Source organism: Protopterus annectens, chromosome 10.part0, assembly GCF_019279795.1.
Source record: "Protopterus annectens isolate FY-2018-M chromosome 10.part0, PAN1.0, whole genome shotgun sequence".
NCBI lineage: Eukaryota > Metazoa > Chordata > Ceratodontiformes > Protopteridae > Protopterus > Protopterus annectens.
This window is the reverse complement of record NC_056744.1, coordinates 1,518,470,538-1,518,486,055: the sequence shown is the minus strand read 5'-3', so window position 1 is coordinate 1,518,486,055 and position 15,518 is coordinate 1,518,470,538. Positions and strand designations below refer to the sequence as shown.

At 40.0% G+C, this 15,518-nt stretch overlaps 1 protein-coding gene across 1 annotated transcript in view; it reads left to right on the top strand.

Annotated features, from left to right (window-relative positions):
• LOC122813702 (zinc-binding protein A33-like) overlaps positions 1–15,518 on the top strand; it is a 623,295-nt gene that overhangs the window by 54,726 nt on the left and 553,051 nt on the right. The gene's annotated exons all lie outside the window — the stretch shown is intronic.

Genomic DNA, 15,518 nt, shown 5'->3' with positions numbered 1-15,518 from the left:
ATTTGTGCTGAAAATCTGAAAATGTATCTGTGAGCTCTGCTTGTGTTGAAATGTATCAGGAGTCCATCCTGCTGAAATGAATATAAATGTACATGTATTGCTGTATCTGAATTAAATGTATATGCCTTAATAGATTATACTGGCACAGCAGAGGTTAACTTTAATAAGAAAAATGTAACTGAGCTGTTAAATCCTTAAAATGCATACCACAGTGCTGAATAGGACTGGAGATGACAGGTCTGGGGAAGAACCTTTGTCTGTTAGCTCAGTGAAAAGAGGGGAGGTCCTAGGCATTGCCGTAAATATTTAGATGTGCATTGTGGCTGTCTGTGCTAATGTCCTGTCTCAGCTTCAAAGGTGAATACTGTGAGAACCTAGAGTTAGGTAACCAGATGAGGTCATTCTGCCAGCCCTCTTAACATTTAAATTTTAGTTATTACAAAGAAAAATCTCAGAGTATTGAGTACTCTGTTTTGGAAGCCTGACTGGAAACCCGCTCACCCACAGCATCTTGCCTTGTGGTAGTAAGTAACTTAACTAGGGAACAGTGATTATTTTGGATTTAGGCAGGAATATAGAGAAGTCTAGTTTAGATATTGTTTTTCTTTATTTTTCTGAGTCTGTCCATCAATGTTCTTTTCATCATTTCCTGTGAGCTGAACTCTGTGGTTTACTGTGAATATATATTCAGTCTTTCATGCTCTTTTATTATTTATTATTAAATATATTTAAAATATTATTGCAGCTGATCCTTCTAGAAAGTATCTAACCTTTATGAGTACTTATATTTATTTGGTGACACTGTGTGGGCCACTCCAGAAGGCCTAGCCATCTTGGTTAACTACTACAATTTGTATTAGTATGAATATTACACAGTATAATTGGACACCCTTTGTTAATTAAGGTCCTTAGAGTAGATGATTATGAAGTGTCTGGTGGTAGTGATAACTACCTTATACTCTGGGCAGAAGGGAGCACAGCAAGTACACCTGTGCCAACCTTTCTCATATGTGTGTGTGTGTAATCAAATCTCTCAGTGTTTGTGTTTCAGCCACTTGGGGCAGAGACACAAAGCACTGGGTTCACAGAGAGGGTGCTGGAGGACTTGGTTTGGACACTTGGCTGAGGATGTAATCCTACAGCTGTGCCAGTGATGAGTCTTATTGGGGATCTGGAGGGAGACAGATATAGAAATATCCAGACCCTGGGCTGAGTGTGTTCCCTGTGTGCTCTTAAGGGAAATTGTGCTTGATCCACAGAGGTTTGCATCTGAAAATAGTCAATGCATCCATTTGTATTCCAAGTGCATGTCCCTCTCCCGTGTCAGTGATGAGGATTCAGGCTCCTTGACTAATGGCCCAGCATGGGGATGGCACATATTGATGGCCATCACATATTGGTAGCAGCGGTGATCATCACATTTATTGGTGGCAGTGGTCGGATCATACCACATCACATATTGATGAAAGGTGGTGTGGATATTGAATTCCTGTAGCCTGTAAGCAGTGGTTAAAGAAAGTGATTGTACTCTCAAGCACCCACAAAGTAGACTTTCAGAGTTTCATATCACAATAGTTTTATTTATTTACTTTTTGATAGTTTAGTTAGTCAGAGAGAGCAGGCAAGGATGTCAGAAGTGGATTATGGCAAGGTGACAAGGAACCAGTTGGCTGAGATATGCGAAATCAAAAGGTTAGGGGCATTACAACCTGACTAAAGGGAAAATTATTGCAACCTTAATCACTGCTACAGGACAGACTAACAACCAGAAGGATAACCAGTTTGTTGTTGGGGATTTGCAGCTCTCATAAACAGGACAGTTCAACATTTCCTCGGAGGATTTAAAAATCCATCTGGAGTTAAAGAAACTTGAAATGGAGGCCAAAGGTTTGGAACTGGAATCACCAGAGACACTGCAGCATTTGGAGGCTGAAGAATAAGAGAGACTAAGATGTCTGGAAACCTAAGAAAATGAGAAGCAGAGGCAACATGAAAAGGAAATGCTGACTCTTTACCAGGGTCATGGAGGTAATGAAGAAGGGAGTAACCTTATCCCAAAAGCAATAAAGGTAAGTAAACATCTTTCTCAGTACCAAAAAGGTTATAATTTTGATAGTTTTATTCATATATTTGAAAGAGTATGCAAACAGTATAATGCTGACCAAAGGGTCTGGGTAAGGTTCCTGACCACCTTACTCCACAATAAAGCTGTAACTCCTCTTTATAAATTGTCTGATACTGATTGCTTAAATTATAATACAGTTAATGTTTTTTATTGGAATGCTTAAAGTTAACACCTAAACAGAAAAAAAGTTTCTTGAGCATAGACACAAGGCAGATGAAAGTGTATGTGATTATATTGCTGAGCTATGCACTTATTTTCCTAGGTGGCTGAGTGGGTGTCAGGTCACCACTTTTCAAGGCCTGGTAGACCTTATGGTGAGGGAACAAGCCCTTAGCACTTTGCCTGAGGACATGATAATCTGGTTGGCAGGAAGGGAATGCAGCTCTGCAGATGAGTTGGGGAAAAAAGGAGATCTATACCTAGCCAGCAGAGTATCACACTGCACTGGAAAGGGATACCCAGTGTTGCACATGGATATAAGGGAACCCATGGTGGGCAGCCTAAACTGCCCCAATGGAACCTGCCAGTAACAGGGGAAGCCTCTAGGTCAGGTACATGGCCAGGACCAAGGGTTAAATGTTTTAAATGTACCAGTGGGGTCATGTAGCATATAGATGTCCATGCAGGCAAGGTGGGGAACAAAAGGTGGGGGAGTCAGCAAGTGGTAAGTTGCCTGGAGCACAGGGGTACCAAACTACCAGCAGAGTTTATATCCAGTCTTGGTGTATGGCAACCAGTCCACTGCCAAGAGAGACACAGTCTCTGCTATAGCCATTGTGAAGTCTACAATGGTTAAAGAGGAGCAATACTTGCTTGGGCAGTCTATTCCAGTCAGAATTTTAATAAGGATCCCATTCCAAATGCCTTTGGCCAGAGTTCACCTTGAATGGGACGGTTGGAAAGGAAGCAAGCAAGTAGGCGTGTTTGAGGATACCCCTGCAGATGTCTTGATAGGGAATAGTTTTGATGATGCAGTACCTTATGTACATGCAGTGACATACAATCAGGTTTGGAGACAGGCATGTGTGTTTGGTAACCTAGGGGAGACCCAGACAGACTCCACACCTGAACCCAGGACTGGTAATGTGGCTACTTCAGGGAGGGAGATACCCTGTAGCAGTGAGACTGATGGTGAGCCACAGCTGCTGGCGGGTACTGATGTTCCCTTGGACAGAGTGACTGCAAGAACAGAGGTGAGTAGTGGTACCCAGGCTGACAGTGAGGCACCACTATCAGAGGATACCAGATTTCCTGTTGTGGGAGCGCTGGGAAGAGTTATAAGGAGAAAGGTGAGACAGGCTCAGCTCTCAAACTCTACATTAAATGGCTTAAGGGAGGTAGCTAGGGGGGCACTCAATTCTTAAGGAAAATGGGAATCTGTATACTGGAACAAAGGGTTACTATATAGAGAGTAGATCCCTGAGGGAGGGCTAGAAGGTGAGGTAATACAGCAGTTGATAGTGCCCAGAGCCTACCATATGGCATTCTAGCCATAGTGCATGACATTCCTTTTGCAGGTCATATGGGCATAAAGTGTACCAAGATACATATTATGTACAACTTGAGCCAGTTATGTAACAGGATAATGCAGGACCAGTGAACAGTGCCAAAAAGTATGCAAGGCAGGAGACAAGGTCAAAGTTCCTTTGATGCCTTTGCTTGTGATAGAGGACCTGTTTCAGAGGGTAGCTATGGATATTGTGGGGCCTCTGAGTACCTCCAAGTTCCCCAGGGAAGAATTGTATTTTAGTGGTAGTAGATTATGCTACTAGATACCCTAAGGCAGTGGCTCTGTCCTCCATCAAGGCAGAGAAGATAGTAAATGCTTTGCAAGAGATTTTTAGCAAGGTAGGTTTCCCAAGAGAAATGCTGACAGACAGAGGTGCCAATTCATGTCAGACCTGCTGGCTTGTCTGTGGGAGTGCAGCAGGGTGAAGCACCTAAATACCACCCCCTACCACATCTAGACTAATGATTTTCTGGAAAGGTTAAAGTCTACACTTAAGACCATGCTACAGGCATTTGCAGACCTGTTTAAGAGGGATTGGGACAAATATTTGACCCATCTCTTGTCTGCTTACAGGGAAGTACCCCAAGAATCCACAGGTTTTTCACCCTTTGAGATACTGTATTGGCATAGGGTGAGGGGATCTCTAGATTTGATTCATGATGAGTGGAATGGTGAGTGTGAATCCCAGAAGTAGTATGTTGTGATATATGTCCTAAACCTCAGGACAATGCTTAGGGAGCTCATGGGCTTGGCCCAGGAGAAGCTGGCAAGAGCCCAACAGAAGAAAAAGGTCTGATATGACAGGAATTCTTGAGCCAGAAAGTATGCTGTGGGGCAACAGGTGATGGTTCTCATTCCTGTCAGAAACAGTAAGCTGCAGGCAACTTGGGAGGGACCCTTCAAAGTGGTAAGGAAGGTCAGTGATGCTAATTATATGGTAGAAATGCTAGGCAGGGGTGCAGACTGCACCATGTTAACATGATGAAAGTCTTACCATGATAGGGAGTATTTTGTACTGAGTATTTGCAATAGGAGGCATGAGGAGTCTGAGGTGGATCTATGGCTACAGGGAAACCAGTCAGCAAAATCCCAAGTTACTATGGTGGAGCCTATGGTTGTAGGCACATGACATGACAGTACAACACTGTAGTAGGGTCAGCAATGCCAATGCAGATGGGGTCCCAAGACAGGGAATGGAGTAACATATTCCCAGACTGGCTTATTTCTCTCAAGCCATGTTTCTCAAGGGTAACTTGAAAAATAGTTTGAATCTTCGGGGGGGGGGGGGTGCGATGATATGGGAAAGTGGAAAGTGCCAGCATAGCCAGCTGGAGTTTTGTAAAGAATGATATGCCCCTTAAATATCAAACTGATTTATACGAGCTGCTTCTGTTACAAATGTATTAGAACTGTATGTCATTTGTACATCAAACTCATTTTGTACAGATGCTTGTTCTGATAATGTATTTGTGAGCTTTGTTTGTGTTGAAATGTATCAGCAGTGCACCCTGCTGAAATGAAGAGAAATGTAAATGTATTACTATAGCTGAATTAAATGTATATGTTTTAATAGAGGATATGTGCACAGCAGAGGTTAATTTTAAGCAACATAATGGAAATGTTAATGAGCTGTTAAGCCTTTAAAAGGCACCCCACAGTGCTGAATAGGATTGGGGATGATGGATCTGGAGAAGAGGCTTTGTCTATTACCTTAGTGAACAGAGGGGAGATCCCAGACACTGCCATCCACATTTAGATGTGCATTGTGGCTGTCTGTGCTAATTTCCTGTCTTAACTTCAAAGGGAAATACTGTGAGAAACTAGAGTCAGGTGACCAGATGAGGTCATTCTGCCAGCCCAGTTGGAAGTTATATTTTAGATATTACAAAAAGAAATCTCAGAGTATTGAGTATGTTGTTTTTGGAAGCCTGACTGGAAAGTCCCTCACCCACAGCATCTTGCCTTGATGTAGTAAGGATGTAGCTAGGAAACAGTGATTATTTTAAATTTAGTCAGGAATATAGTAAAACTTAGTTTAGATGCTGTTTTTCTTTATTTGCCTGAGTCTGTCCATCAATGTTCTTTTCAATATTTCCTCTGATCTGAAGTCTGTGGCTTACTGTAATTATATATTCAGCATTTTCATGCTCTTTTATTATTCATTATTAAATATATTTAAAACTTTTATTGTGGCTGATCCTTGTAGAAGGTATCTAACCTTTGAGAGTACTTATATTTATTTGATGACACTATGTGGGCGACTCCAGAAGGCCTAACCATCTTGATCAACTGCTAACATTTGTATTAGTATTCATATTGCACAGTATAATTGGACACCCTTTGTTAAGGGCCTTAGAGCAGCTGATTGCAAAGTGTTTGGTGGCAGTGATAACTATCTTATACTCAGGGCAGAAGGGGGCACAGCAGGTACATCTGTGACAGCCTTTCCCAGGACTGTGTGTGTGTGTGTGGTTGTGTGTGTGTGTGTCAGCTACTTGGGGGAGGGACAGAGAGGGTGCTGGAAGACTTGGCTTGGACACTTGGCTGAGGACCTAAACCTACACCTGTACCAGCGGGGAGTCTTATTAGGGATCTTAAGGGAGACAGATATAGAAACATCCAGATGCTGGCCTGAGTATGTTCCCTGTGTTTTCTTAAGGGAAATTGTGCTTGATGCAGAGAGGTCTGCATCTGGAAATACTGAGTGTATCCATTTGTATTCCAAGTGCACGTCCCTCTCCAGTGTCGCTGTCGAGGATTCAAGCTCCTTGAATACTGGCCCAGCATGGGGATAACACATCTTGGTGGCCATTACATATTGGTAGTAATGGTGGTCATCACAGTAACAAACCAACAGTGCTATAGATGGTCCAACAGATAATACTTTGGGCAGTGGATATTAGACCAGTGAATTCTCTGCACATTTGGACAGCATGTTTTATCTTGGGCAGTAACTCTGCCATATGGCAAGGTGGTGAGTGGATAACAGCTCCTGAGTTCAGTCCTGAACTCTCATCAATGAATCATGTTTCTACAATGGTAGTATTGGCACCACTTTTGTTTTCTCATTGTGGTCTGGTAACTCAGTGCCCACCTTAGAGCTGCATGATTCAATCCTAAATTCCAACTAATGCACACATGTTGACAGTACAAAGGTAGATGCCAAGATTTACTCTTCCTCTGTGATCACATGGTCCAATAGACCATTTCTGCTTCTCAGTTTCATGGTTCAATTTTCAACTCTAAGTAATAAACAACTATTGGTAGAATGACATAACTTGCAAAATTATTGTTCTATACATGGTGCAAAGTACATTGAACAGGTTTCTACCTCAGAGCTCCATGGCTCATTCTAGCACTCTTTTACTGAGACTATAGCAACACTAGATGAGGTACAGTATTCTTATGATATATAAATAAATGGATATAGAACCCAATTCATAGATACAGGGTTCAAAAGTTTGCCAGATATACCCCCAACAAAGACACACCCACACATACACACACATACAAATGCACATGCACATACACATGTGGGCACACACACACACACACACACACACACACACACACACACACACACACACACACACACACACACACACTCACAAATATCCCAGGACTTGAATGGGATTATGAGTGAAGATCTCAAGAGTTGCATGTGTGGCATCAGGGATTATATGTCTGACTTCTTCACTACACAAATTTCAGGAAAATGTGCTCTTTGTGTTCCAATGAATGATAATTTAAGAAATCTGTCATGCTGGGGGATTCAAAAGCTCACAGCAGAAACATACAACCAGTAAATGGGAAAACAACTTTTGTTTTTTATTGTCATGGATTAGGTTGAGTGCTAGAAAGAATGGATGTAGTCACCTGATTTTGGCTTGAAGGTACATTTAGATAAGCTTGCAACAAACTAAGCAGTATTATCTTCATTTCCCAAGATATGGGTTAAATGATGTCTGCATAAAAGAAGGGAGATGATTACAGACTTTGCCAGCATGGTATGAGAGGTGGGTGAATTTCAGTGAGACATTGGCTGAAATTAAATCCTTTCTATAGTCTTTTATATTGTTATGGGAAGGGGTGATAAAATGCATTTATCAAAGAAAAAAGTGAACATTTGGCAGCTGGTAAGGCGTTTTTCTTTTAAGTATCAGATATTATTCCATATATGTATTTTTATGCATTTTAAGTAACTGCTTGCCAGAATTAATTTCCTGATTTTTACAACTTTAGGAGGTGGATTTTCTTTTGGGGGATGATATGTTTAATCTTTGCTGGAAGCAGCATATGTGCCAATTTGTAAGTAATGGTTTGGCTCTGGTTTTACTAGGGAGGAGCAGCCATCTTTGGGAGCTGCATAGGGAAGGATGACAGGCTGTGAGCTCTAGGAGTGTGACTCTCTGATATTAAACAAATATCTAATATGCTGACAAACAACTTTGCCACCCCTGTAAATGCAGAAGAAGCTTAAGAGCTGCCAGCCAGATGGTGAAGAAGTAAGTTCTTTGTCTGTGCTGATAGTGAGCTGTATTTGGAATGAACAAGAAAGAGGGAGTGACATGTCCACTACATGATGAACAGGTATATAAGTGTTGTCATCTGTGCATATTCCTTTCACTGTTAAGTGAGTTGACCTGCTGCTGCAAAATGGTAGCTCCTGGTGCTGCATTCACTACTCTCCATATGATCCTTGTTCCCTGGCACAAGGGATTCACTCACAAAGTTCTGCCCTTGTAAAGTCAGAAGGTCCACTTTACTGAATGGACACATCTCAGGTCATCCAGAAAGGATCCATAGATGTCCTTGGGGAAAATGGAAGTTCAGAAAGCAAAACAGAGGTTAGATATCATGAGGAAGTGTGTAATAAATAAAGGCGGTACATATGTTAACTTAAAAGCCATCTCATCCTTTTTATCAGAAAATGCAGTTATAATAACCCTAAACCAAAGTTAAAAAGCAAGAGGTCAGTGGGTTTAAGAAATATTTCAGGTAGTCTATATACAAAGTCCAGTGTAACCTGGTTAAACATTTATGCATTTTATCAATCAAGTTTCTAACAACTGGATACATTTCTGTACTGTGGCAGCAAGCTCCAGCAGTTGCTTTTCTCAAAGGGAACATCACTTCTGAGCCTAATAATTACGGGCTGATAAATCTCACATGTATATCGTGCAGAGCAAAGGAAAGAATAGTAATGGAAGTAATCAAGAAAAATACTTGGAAACCTCAACTCCCTGATCTCCACCAAGATGTGTTTATTATTGTTAGTTTATGCCTTTTAAACCTGACATCTTATAGTGGACGTGAACAAAGGCCTTAATGTATTTCCAGTGTACTTGGACTTGGCCAAGGCCTTGCATACTATTCCATTCAAAGTTATTGTTGATAAGCTCAGCATGCTAAATGTATACAGATGTTACTCAGTGGGTCAATCAGTGGTTAACTAATAGAATGCAAGAAGTCTGGATGGGGGGGGGGGCTTTTACTGATGCTCTGACAGTACTGCACAGTTTATTAAATTGCTGTGTGAGGTAGTTTATGTTTTTTGTGTACATGTTTTAATGTTAGTATAGGAGAGCCATTCTGTATATCTAAATATGTATATTAATGCATACATGATAATACATTCATATCTGCTACAAATGCAGGGCTAAAAGAAGGTTAGATAAAATAAATACCCAGTGTAACAACAGTGTTTTCTCTGAATATTAAGGAAGATAAAGGTAAGGCTCAGCTGGATAAAATGGTGCAGCTAGGTGTAATTTGTCCAGTTGCAGAACGAACTGAATGGGTGTTGTCTATGATAGCAGTTCACAAAAAAGGCTCAGATGAAATCAGAATAAGTACTGACACAAGAGATTTGAACAAAACATTCAAGAGACCATATCATCCAATGCACACAGTTGAAGAGGTCACAGCCCTAATATTGAATGCCATTGTTTTTTCTGTCTTGGATGCAAAACGTTCATTTTGGAAAGTGATGCTTGATTGTAAGTCCTCATGACTAACCACTTTTGGTACCCTGTTTGGCAGATACAGATTCCTAAGGATGCTATTTGGAATACAGTCTGCAAGTAAAGTCTTCCAGTGTGCAATGGAGCAAATACTTTCGGTTATCCTTGTGCCATAATAGTAGATGATTTACTAGTTGGAGGCAATCAGTGGTGAAGCAGAGCATGACAGAAACCTAGAGAGAGTTCTAGACAGAGCACATGAAGTGAACTTAAAGCTCAATTCTCTGAAGTGTAAATTCAAACTACCAGAAGTTACATATGTAGGTCATTTATTTACCAGTACAGGCTTGAAACCAGACCTGACCAAGCAAGCAGCTATTACTGAGATGTCAGCACTAGACAATATTCAAGTTCTACAGTGTTTCCTAGGCATGGTCAACAATTTAGGCAAGTTTCTACCAGACTTCAGTGAGCTGACATGCAAAAAATGTTATATGGTCATCGTTAGAACAGCGCCAGAAAGCATTTGAATACCTTAAGCAGAAAGTTGCCACCCCACCCCCTACATTAAGAAACTATGATGTGTATAAACCAGTAACTCTTTCCTGTGATGCTTCAATATTTGTCTTGATGCAGCTATACTTTAAGAGGGCAGACCAGTAGCCTATGCATCTAGAACACTTACTGAAACTGAGATGCAGTATGCTCAAAGTGAGAAAGAACTTTTGGCAATAGTATTTGCATGTTAAATGTTTCATGATTATATTTATGGTCAAGCTATTCAGATTGAAACTGACCACCAACCTCTAGTTACTATTCTAAAGAAGCCTATGCATTCAGCTCCAGCAAGGTTACAAAGAATGATGCTCAAATTACAAAAGTACAACTTCAAAATGGTCTATATGAAAGGCAAACTACTCTATCTGGCTGATACCTTATTCAGACCACCCAGAAATATGACAGAACAGGTCAACACAGATAATTTTGGCTTTGACATGATGACAGTGCATCATTTTTCTACCACTAGGCCTGATGAGTAAAGAAATCACACAAAGTATGATCCAGTTTTGCAAAAGGTCAATCACCACATTAGTGTCGGATGGCCGTCGAAGCAATCTAGTGTACCACCTGAAGTGCAAACCTATTTTTCATCCAGAGAAAAAATGTTGATGGAAGATGACATTATTTTCAAAGGTCCTAAAATTGTTGTTCCTGCTTCCTTACAACAAAAATATAACCAGATTTTGCATTGTGGTCACCCAGGTTCCACATCCACAAAGAAAAGAGTGAGAGAATTAGTATTTTGGCCTTCATTACTGAAAGACATTGATAAAGTACTGTCTTCTTCAGAGTCTTATTCAAACTGGTTTGAGATTGATTTACTACCTAACCTAACATCCACTGCTGTTATTACTAAGTTGAAACATAATTTCTCAGGTCATGGTAGTCCACACAAAGTTCTGACAATGTACTCAATTTAATAGTCAGGTGTTTCAGAAATATGCAAGAAAATGAGACTTTGAATATGTTACTAGCAGTCCGGAATATCCACAGTCAAACTGGCTAGCTGAACATGCAGTGCAGAGTACAAGGCAAATACTTGAAATATCAAATCATGTCAATACCGATGTGTTTGAATGTACTTAATCTAAGAAACATACTCAGTGATTATATTATTGGCTCACCTGCTCAAAGATTTTTATCCAGACAGACCAGAACAACACTACCTATTAGTTCCAGTATATTGAGGCCTAAAGCTAAGAACAATAGAACCATAGAGGCTATCAAGAAGCATGCTATCCAGAAGTCCAGTTATGAGAAATTGAGGTAAGGAGAGACAATGAGAATACAAATGACAAACGGTTTTGACTGGATTGGTCAAGTTACAGGTATATGTGCCATGCCAAGATACTACCTTGTAGAATCTGAGGGTGTGGAGTACAGGAGAAATTGCAGACATCGTCTTCCTGTACCAGAATCATCATTGCAGCATTGTTCCTGTGATACAGACTCTAAATCTCAGAGCAAACCAAATGTTGTTCCCATCCCAGAGTATGTTTCAGCCATTGATTGCATTCCTGAAGATGTTCCAAATACTTCCAAAGTTGAACATTTTGTAGAGAGAGCTCTCGTTGCTAAACCCATTTCCCAGTTTTATGTCACATGATATGGTCGAATATCCAGTCCTAGTGTGAAATACGCAGCAACATAGACTTAACTGTGTGTGTGTGTGTATGTGTGTGTGTGTGTGTGTGTGTGTGTGTGTGTGTGTGTGTGTGTGTATATATATATATATATATATATATAAAATCTATATATGTATAAATATATAAATTATATATATATATGTAGGTTCCCTATTATATGGTCAAAGACGCATTCTTTCAAATGCGCCTTGATTGAACTTGAAAGCACGAAACAGCAGATAAGTGAATTCTTTCCCTGGGAAAGAAATTGCTTGGCTGCCTTCGTTATTTTGCCGTTTTCGTCACTGTAGTGTGATCTCGTAGTTGGTCTATTTAAGTGGGGGGAGTGAGGCGCACAGCCCCCCCACATTGGGGGGTGCGAGGGTTGAAGCCCTCCACTTTATGTAATGTTTTTAAAGTTTTTTTTTCTTTTTTTGGAACAGCGATTTTTTTTCCCTGGGAAACAAATCGCTTTTCTGAATGTTCGGGATTGTAAGCTTTCACTTTCATGGGGTTGATAAATCAGCATTCGCTTTTTTAAGCATTCGCTGATTTAATATAGACTTATATATATATATATATATATATATATATATATATATATATATATGTATAAATATATATATATATATATATATATATATATATATATATATGTATAAATATATATATATATATATATATATATATATATATATATATATATATATACCTAGTCTTGTATACATGCATGGCAAAGAACTACCTGTGATATCTGCATTCCAAATAGATTCATAATATTGCATGGTCTATTTCTCAAAGAGGGAGGATGCTGATCAGAGTACACGTGCTGTGTCTATAAGAAGCATAACAAGGACTGAGCGTGCACATATAAATACCAGGCATGTGCTATTCCCAGTGCCATTTTGAAGGTGCAACCAGAGAGTGAGCATGTATGATTTCAGTAGTTAGTTTGTATATGTTACTTAAGTCAAAGTCAGTAAACTTCTATCATGATGTGTTTGTATATAATAAAGCTGCTTGGACAGAACCCATGAAGACTCTTTTATTGTGTCCAAAGTAGACAGCACCTATGTACATAGGCTAATGCAGACACACTCCACCTTTAACCTTGTCCTACAAAAAAGTGGAAGTGGCACAGACCACATTAAAAAAGGAAAATGGTGTACAAGTGTCATCCTGTACACAGGCATGTGCATGCATAGCACATCCCCAATAGTTCCTCACATACTATAGTTAGAGAAGTAATGTAACAAAAATGAAGTTCTCAAATGCAATGGCATTATTTTAGAAAAGCACAGTCTTTGGCATTTGATGCAGTGGTTTAAGGCTATTCCTATAGTCAAGGACTTGAATCTCTTGGCCTCTCTGTATCTAAATGTATGAGTCTGAGTGAATCACTTAACCAGCCAGTGCCCTCAGACTGAGTCTGAAAAAGGTGAATGGAAAACAGTGCTCTCCTCTGGTTAATAAATGTAAATAAAGTTAAGACATTTCTATAATCACATCATATGATATTTTGTCGTGGATAAGTCTGGATTATCCACATCTGGCTGTTTCAGGTCACCCACTCTGCACCCTTGTGACCAAGGCACATGAACTATGTGTAAATATTGCTTAATTAGCCCACCATGTCAGTGCATATAATGTTATCTGCAACTTTAGAACTAAGCTTATATCTTAGTTAGACAAGGCCCAAAAATTCCCAAAGGGAAAAAATTTGAAGGTTAGAAAACAGAGCCTTTGGAGATGGATTCAGTTTTTATCAGTGTTCTGTAGATTCCTGGGAAGCAGTCTTTTTGTCCTGTTTAAAGTTAGTGATTAGAACATGTAGCATTCTGTGTAAGTGACTGTAACACAATTCTGAGTAAAAAAGGGAATTTTGAAAAACTGGATTTTGTAGGAGGTCTGAGTCCACTGCAACCCAGTATGGTAACGTTATCACATACTACAGCCCCTGAATGTACTGCTTCCATTATGGGCCTGATTCCACACCCCCTTTTCATAGTTTTGAGACTTGCAGCTTCAGTTCTCAAAATTATGATCTACACAGTGTACATATTCTAGCAGTACTGAATGAAGTGAGAGATGTTTGACAGACTTATGTTTAAAGAAAATAGTTTACAAAATAGATTCAAATGTAGCCTTGAGATATATAATGATTCTAAGACATTTGCACATAGGGAAAATTGTCAGTCAACCTTTGTAAAGGTTAACATGTTGAAAGCTTGATAACATAACCCATGAACCTACAATGGTATTCTAGGTCATTATAGGTAGTTACAAGGCATATGGTCCCAATGATCTATGACAGCTGGTTAAAACTTAAAGACATTGAGCAACAGCTGATCAAGTACAACTTGCTGTTCAGCAGCCAATCAAGATAAATAAATAAATAAATAAATAAATGAACAAATATTGTTTTTTTTTTTTGGGGGGGCAGGCCTATATATCTTTTTTTTTTAATTTACTCTTTCTGTAGACTCACCCGTGGTACAAGATAAGGTGAGGCAGCAGCCACTGAGGTCTGAGCCATTCAATGGGCCAGTGACTGTCACATGCTGTATCCAGGCCTGACTCTTTGCAGGATAATGAAGATCATCCTGTTGAAGATGACCTGGAGGGCTTGCTGGTAGCCTCCCTGGCAATCTGTCAAGAAGGCAGTGCAGACTCTTCCTCTGACAGTGGACCCTATGGGTCTCTCTAGTTCACTCAGCAGCATGTGAGGTGACTGGTGATATATGAGGGTTATGACAACCTGGCATCCGCAGAAGTACCCTGGAGTGCTTCATCATATGGCTGATTTAGTCACATGGTCAGCCAACCCTGATCATGGGGCCACTGGAGGTTACACCTATTTGTGGTGTCAGCCAAGCAAATGATTGACATCTAGTTGTGTTTATTTCTAGGGTAGTCAGGCTGCATCTCTGTGCCCCTCCCTATAACCATCATGGCCCTCTTCTTCCGTGGGTTCCAGTCTCCATATCCTGCTTCTTGTCCAGTACTCACCTTTATTATTTGTCCACCCTCTGTCAATCTAGATATCTCCATTGTCACCCATCCCTTATGTTAGATTATCTCTGATGTTTATTTATCTGCCCCTGCTTCATTCTCTATAGCCTTCTTTATCTCCAACCTTGATCCTTGATACCTTCACCATCTACCCTTTTTGAAAATAAAGTCAGCCCGCCCCGCAGAAAATGCCTTCCCCACCTCATTTCCCTTCATGTTTGACTTGTTTGCTGCTCTCTACTTCTGACTTTCTTTTCTCCACCATCCCTTCCCATATGCAGGGGGCTGCAGTTAAGGAACTGTGGTTATTGCCATAAAGCCTATTTCTGATAAGAAAGGAGGGTGGTTTGTGAAGCTGTGATCTTAGGTTATACACAGTATATCTTTTAGTTAATCTACTGGCAAAAAAGCAGATGATCTGTAGGCTTACAAATGTAAGGGACACATAGAGAAGGGTGCATCCTTGTTTAGTTTGGGGCTGATTTGCATTTTGAAGGGCATTGCAGGGATATTCCCTTTGAATTTCAAGGAAGATGAGTCTGCAGATATCAATAGTTGTGGTTTTGTGGAAAATCCAATTTTTCTTGGAAAAAATTGGTTATAATTGAAAGGACGTATTGTAGTTGCACCATCAGTATCTCTTTGGCTATGAATATTCTGATAGCAGGGAATAAGAAGTGGGAGTTATTTTTAGACAGAAAAGTAGTGAGTTAATTTTTGAT